At 36.2% G+C, this 6,927-nt stretch overlaps 1 long non-coding RNA gene across 2 annotated transcripts; it reads left to right on the forward strand.

The window, feature by feature from the left end:
* The first annotated feature begins 718 nt into the window (after positions 1-718).
* Positions 719-6,589, forward strand: LOC135452819 (uncharacterized). Of its 2 annotated transcripts, none has more exons than XR_010441716.1 (3): positions 719-1,365; positions 1,453-1,550; positions 6,294-6,589. It is a non-coding gene; the product is annotated as an uncharacterized LOC135452819 (long non-coding RNA). The 2 variants fall into 2 exon arrangements; XR_010441713.1 differs by lacking the exon at positions 6,294-6,589 and adding an exon at positions 2,246-2,651.
* Positions 6,590-6,927: the final 338 nt, after the last annotated feature.

Genomic DNA, 6,927 nt, shown 5'->3' on the forward strand with positions numbered 1-6,927 from the left:
GTTGCATGGGATTTAGCATTAACCTGGTCTAAGTCATGTTCAAGTAGGGGTTGTAGAAAGAGGCTATATGTTATATTATTAATTGTCCAGGGAGCATACAAAACAGTCAGGTTTCCCCTGAAGGAAGACTTTGATTTTTTTTTAAGTTATGAATAGATTATCAGAAATTATTTTTACATGACTTGATAATTAATTTAAAATTCTATGCTTTCTAAGGAAGATGTGACTAGCAGAAAGCAAGGGAATAAAACATTTGCACTGTTTGCTTAAGCCTTTCCCTGTACTCACAAAGGCTTTGAAATTTAGTTAGAACTTTTGTCTGAACTTCTATGTGAAGATAAATATGGACAGAGAGCAAAATTTCCACTATCAAGTTACATTACAAAACCAAACAAAGCCAAATTAACTATACCAAACAACAACCAAAGTAAAAACAAAAACCAACCACCCAACCAAAAAAAACCCAAACAACAACCCCAAATACCAAACCAAACCAAAAAACTCCCAAACTGGAAATTGTAGGGGGACAGAATATAAGAAAATAAAGATAGTGTAGAAAGTAATCTTACCCCTAAGGAGCTGCAGCTGGGCCAATTATCAAAGATAAGGAACAGGCCTGACTTGAACAGGCCACAGCTGTGACCAATGAGAAGAAGAGTGCTATAAAAGAGTGGGGTGGCTGGGTGAGAAGGGAACTGGTGTCAGCTGGCTGCTTTGTGGAGAAGAAAGAGTCAGTGCTTGGAAGAGCAGCCCAAGAGAAACACTAAGAAGCTTTGAAAATTTTGTGATAGGAGATAGCAGTATAGCACCCCTGTAATAAGATGACAACAGGAAATTTTCAGTAGAGAGTTTGAGGTACAGATCCCTAAGCCAGAGCTGTAATAAATGCCATTATCTCAGTGGCTTTTCTTCCACTAAGATCAGCTTATGATCTTATAATTTTGCAGTGGATCTTTCTGTTTTAGAGGTAAAACAGCAAAAGAAAGGTCCAGCCTGTAACACCAAAGCGGTTTGTAAATGGATGTCTTTGTTAGGGTTGCCTCTCTTAGATGTCTTCTCTGCTGCCAAACTGACAGAAATAGGTTCACATATTCGTGGTATTTTCTGGTTGTCAAAGTGGTTTAACTTTAAAAATTATCATTATAGCTAATTGGTGAGAGTTGTCCAAGTGCCTCTTATGTGAATTGATAACCTCCAGAGTACTAGTTATTGCATATCCTTGGGCAGGACCCTCAGTCTTACATTTGAACAGATTTTTCTTTAACTATACTTGGAATTTGAAAATGCTCAGTACATGAAACCCTCAGCATTATGTGTGGAAAGGGATTGAAGGCAGAGCTAGAATTCACATTTTGGTCTTCAGAGGTAAGTATTTGAAAGTGAGATAAAAATGTAAGATTTTTAAAAATCTAGTTGCTTTATTTTTTTGATGTTTTAATGAATGTTTTTCAGGTGACTGCTTCCTGAGTGACTGCTTCCTGAGTGACATACTGACACAGTCATGGGAAGCACATCTGATGATATCAGTCCTGAGAGAATGGGATTGAACGGTAGGAGATGCATAGAACAAAGCAATGGGGTGGGAAGAGGAGGGATTGTTCTGTCTGATCAGGACACCCTTGCCAAAGTAGACTGCTCCAGCTCCTCTATTTCTATATTTCCTGAGTTTTGTCTATTTCAAATACAAAATTCCTGACAGACTGTTTGGGGCAAAAATTCAGAAAGCAGAAAAAAATGGCTCAGCTGGTCTGCATGAGCTGGATGCATACTGAAGTGTAAGGCATTCATTAGCAGCATGAATCTTGCACTTCACTTGGGAAGGCCTGCTCAGTGTGTTTGAGTACAGGAATATTACACCTTACTTTTCCAGCACGTGTGTGTTTAGCTGGTTTGTACACCAAATTGAAAATATAGAGAAAAATTCCTAGCTCGTGTAATTCATAATGACTACTGCAGATGACTAGTTTATATGGGCTGAGTGCAAGCCCCACAGGATGCTTTCATAAGCATTGGGTTTAGAAAATTTCAAAGGTGAATCAGTTTTAGATTTGTGAGCACTCATTTTAAAAATACATAAAATCATGTACTAAATTCTTCATAAATTCATTTTTCTGACCATTTCTCAGATTTCTATGGAAAGTGTGGTAAATTTCTCCTAATTAAAAAACAAAATCTAATTACTCAGTATTACATATTTGAAGTACTTGAAAAGAGGAGTAAATATAATTTGTGATCTTTTTCACAGATTTAGCAGAAGCTAGCACAGTCCATAAGAGATATCTATACCAATGACACTTGTGAACAATTGGTTTCAACAATTCTACAGACTGCCTGAGTAAGAATAAGAGATTAGCATTCACAGCCCCAGACATCTGATTGGAGATCATCCTCAAGTCCCACTATCCTGAACCAGTGGTCTTTAAAATGTCAAAAGATAGTTCTTAGTGTTTCTGTTTTTACAGTGAAGTAAAAGAAAATGCACCTAAAAATATTTAGTTCTTCTAAACAACAAAAGACATTATGTCCTGCCAAAGATATTAGCTGAGGAACATTAGGCCTGCAACACTTGAAAGGCTACAAGTTAAGCATTCTATCTAAAATATCATAATCTTATGCATACCTAATAGCTGGGTGTTGCTATACTTGTCCTTCTAAAGACACAGCTCAGACTCTGCTATTCTAGCAATCTTAATGCAATCTCCATGCTGTATTCCCAACAAAGGCCCAGCCAAATAAGAACCATAGGACACTATGAATTGTCTGGCATAACGGAATTTTCAAATACAAAGAAAAAAGGAATAAAACTTATTAGAGGAAACAATGGAGTAAATGGTCTTTTTTCAATACATTCACCTGGAAAAGATAGAGACATATCTCTGACTAGATCTAGATCTAAAGCTGTATCTCTAAAGGTGGATCGATGTCGGGGTCTCTAGCTGGTCAGAGTGACCTCGAGAGAAGTTAGAAAGTCTCTTTTCCCAGCCTGGTGCTTGAAGGAGGAGTCAGGACTCTTCATTTCTTGGTCTCAAGGTCGTTTATTGTATCTTATCTATAAAATTCTTTCTCCTGTCCTGCTGAGGTCAGCTCAGCAAGACAGTCCAGGCACCCTGCCTGCCCCCAGGGCGGTGTTATGTCTTTACACTAAAAACTACTAATACAATGTTTGCAATTACTTTCTAATAGCTATCACCTATGTTAAACAGCGAGCTTCTACTCTAAACCAATCTAAGACTGCCAACATCACAGCAGAGGATGGAGGCCAAGAAGGAGAAAGGCAGGACACGTCCAGATCCCTCCACCTTGCCGCCTGAACCTCCATTCTAGAAAACCCCAAATCTACTTTTTCACTCCATGATAAATTTACTGTCATTCTGCTTAATTTTTTGTGGTTTGCAGATCTTCATCTAAGCTTGGTAACTCACTCTATGGGTCGTAATCAAAACCACAGGCATTTTGGGCTCTGTGCTAGGGTCTCTGAGACCCCTGGCAGGGGTCTTGGCTGCTCAGGACAGCCAGAGGGATGTCCTGGGTCCTGACAGATCTAGATTTGTCATTTGTGCAAGCCAGGATTTATTTTGGTAGAATTTCTGCAGATGCACTTATCAATACATTTATTTTATGTTTTCATAAATGCTACAGAAATTTATGTTGAAATCATGACTTCTAACTCAATACCATGATCACCTCATGTTCTGTATTTTAGCTTGAGTTGTCTTAGCCTGCTTTAGTTAACAAACCAATTTATGAGTGGCAGAGAAGTAAACCTGAAGTCATGGAATCACAGAAATTTTATCTGGAGGATGTCATCCAGTTTCACCTCCTGACTGAACCAGGTCTACCTTAAGACTGGATTGATTTTTGCATGCAAATTTCTTTCAGGTGTCTGCAAAATGGTTCTAAAAATTGTTCTTTATCTTTTCAGACTCTGACCCATGGCTGACTGATCTAGAGTTTCCTGGTTTCTCTCTCTTTCTGCAGAGAACCTTATCTCATAACCTTTTGCAGATGTCTTTTTTTTTTTCAGATTTCAAGTGGAATATTTCACAAACCATGAGTTCTTTCAGCATCATCAAATATTTCATGTCTGATCTCATGGATGGGAATAAAATAAGATTTCCCAATTATTCTTTATTGCTCTTGGTTATCCTTCTGCTTCCTAATCAATTTTGATATGCCCAGAAATCCATAAAATATAGATGTTTTTTAAACACCCATGTGTACCTGGTGTACATGCCAACAGGTGCACAGAATGAGCATGAGAATGATAGAGTACTATGGTCAAAAAAAGAAGAAAGCAGGGTTGGAATAAATGACGACCTAGAAATTATTTTTATTTAGTCAGAAGGAGAGAACTGAGCATAGTTAATGCTCATTTTGATGTTTTCTTTATTCAAAAGATGGAAAAGCTAAATATGTTTCCCTGGAGAGATAATAATTGCAAACTGAGAAATGTTTTGTTTTTATTAAGAAATAAAGCAAGATGTTAAATGGCAGGCCCAAGTAGGAAGTCATGACCATTGGCAGTTTACTTTCACCCACCTTCCCCTAGTGAATTATTTTGCTGTAAAGATTACAAATATCATCCTTTGTGTCAGAACCAAATCCATTAGATTTATATCTAGAGGATGAAGGGAATTTTCAGACTTATCTAGAAGCTCTTATACTTCCATAATTCTTATTATTCAGCGGCTGAGTATCTTGGATTTTAACTCAGTGTTTGAAATGATAGACAACTACCTATTAAATTTATGTTTCAAATGGAGTGTTTCAAAACACTAGCTGATAAAAAAGAAATTTTAAAAAGCATTTCAAAGGTACATATGAGCTTCTTTCAAATTTTATGTTACTCTAAATCTATTTTTAACAAAAGACAAAGTGCTACAGCTAAAATTTGCACTACAGTTTAGTTTTAGTTGTAGTTCTGGCTTTTGTTCAGTTTTGGTATAATACTTTTGGAGATTGAGCTGGATAACTGTTCCATTTAAAAATAAATAAACCCTAAAATATTATCTCAGTTTGAAATGGAAAACGAATTTCCTAGTAATCAATAACATAATAACTTTTGAAAAAAAACCAACTGACCTGATATATTTCACTAGCTTTTATTCCTAGGAGAAGAGTGAGGAGAAAAAGTGAAAGAGCTGTATTAAAAAACACAGACATATTATTCTTAATTAGGAAGATTATATAATCTAGTAATCTTATTGCAACACTGTACTTGTATAAGGCTATAAATGTTAACAAAGTTGACAAAGCTTTCTCTTCTAATTCCACTTAATTCAAGCAGTCTACCATAGAGATGGATAAAATTATTATTTGTTTATTTACATTTGAGAACTCTTCAGTAAAAATCTTTGGTAATCAGTTGAACCATTATGCTTTCACCCTGTCTGCTGCAAAGTAGAGTAGGCTAGCAGTGGAAACTCAGAAATGGAATTTTGAAATATAGCTTAAATTTACTTGAAATAGCAGGGTAGAGAGTACAGCTTCATTAATCTAGATGCACAAAAAATAATTGAAATAAAAACCTGTTGTTCCCAAAAGTGATGTTTATGGTCTCATGCAGTAGAAGTAGTTATTGCAGTGCCAGAAAAGAAGCTTAATTCAACATTTTATATCAATCTCAGCTCCAGATTAAGTATCCGGGTTTTCTGTTAACAATTTAGATTTCTATGTGTGTGCTACTTGTCTAAATCTTCATTATACTCAGTGAAGAACTAAATTTGCAGTCAATAGAGTTTATCTTTTCTGAAAGCTGACATACTTGACCAAAACCGAGTATGTTAAAAAAAAAAAAAATAACAGCCCCAAACTTTAGTACCAAGATTTTTAACAGAATATGCTACATACCTTTGCCCTCCTTTTCTTCAGAAAGTGTCCAGTTTGAATTTTAAATTGTAAATAGAATCACAGAATATCTGAGTTTGAAAAGCTTCTCTGGAAATATTGTAGTCTTACCAAAAGAAGGTCAGGTGGAACAGGTTGCTCAGAATGTTGTTCAGTTGGGTTTTGAGTATACCTAATGGTGGAAATTCTACAACCTCTCCCGACAAATTGTTCCAGTGTCTGACCACTATCACCATAAAAAAATTATGATGTGGCGTGGTAGGTTGGTATGAATGCTTTTTGTTAGGAATTAAGGTAATGATGTTAATATAAAACTATTTTGAATGGTATTTTATACCCAATAGATAAACACAATACCTTGAGAGAAAATAATGTGAGAAAAGTACATGTATAAACATAAAATCCCATTGTAGAATATAATACATTCTGAATTTGTATTCCTTCAGCTTATGTTCACAGCCATGGCAGTCTGAGAGAGCACCCTGCTAAGCAGTTTCCAGTCTCTTGAACAAACTGAAGCACAATGAGTGTTGCCATTAGTCCAGCTGCACACACAGGAGACGTGTGAGGACCAAGCAAGAGTCATCAGGCTACACAATTTTACATTTTAGATCTTGTCCTTTAGCACCTAGCTCAATACCCAAGGGAGGAGCTAGCAATTTCAGAGGGCTGAGCTAACTTTATGTGAGAGACTTTTAGAGAAAACTAACAGGAAATACTGAGCAGAGAAGGAAGTCCAAGTTTCTGCCATTCTCTGGGAGCTACAACCACCCAAAAAAATTGAACTTCAAGGAAAGTTTCTTTTTTTTCCTTCCTCAAATTCACTTTTGAAAACCAATGCTTGCAAAACAAAATTCAACAAATTTACTCTGCAAGACATGTTCAAGACTCATTATTGCCAAAATTATTCCAAGAAAGAAAATTTTTAAGGGTGAGCACTCATGATGGATCTGGGAATTGTAAACCTAGATTTGTTTGAAGCTCATGTACATTGCAAGTGGTCTGTGAACAGAGACTCTGAGCTTATTGATTTTTCTGAGAAATGACTTATGTCCTTTCCTTCTGCTGAAGTTTCTTTAA

This window comes from Zonotrichia leucophrys, chromosome 1, assembly GCF_028769735.1.
Source record: "Zonotrichia leucophrys gambelii isolate GWCS_2022_RI chromosome 1, RI_Zleu_2.0, whole genome shotgun sequence".
Classification (NCBI taxonomy): Eukaryota; Metazoa; Chordata; class Aves; order Passeriformes; family Passerellidae; genus Zonotrichia; species Zonotrichia leucophrys.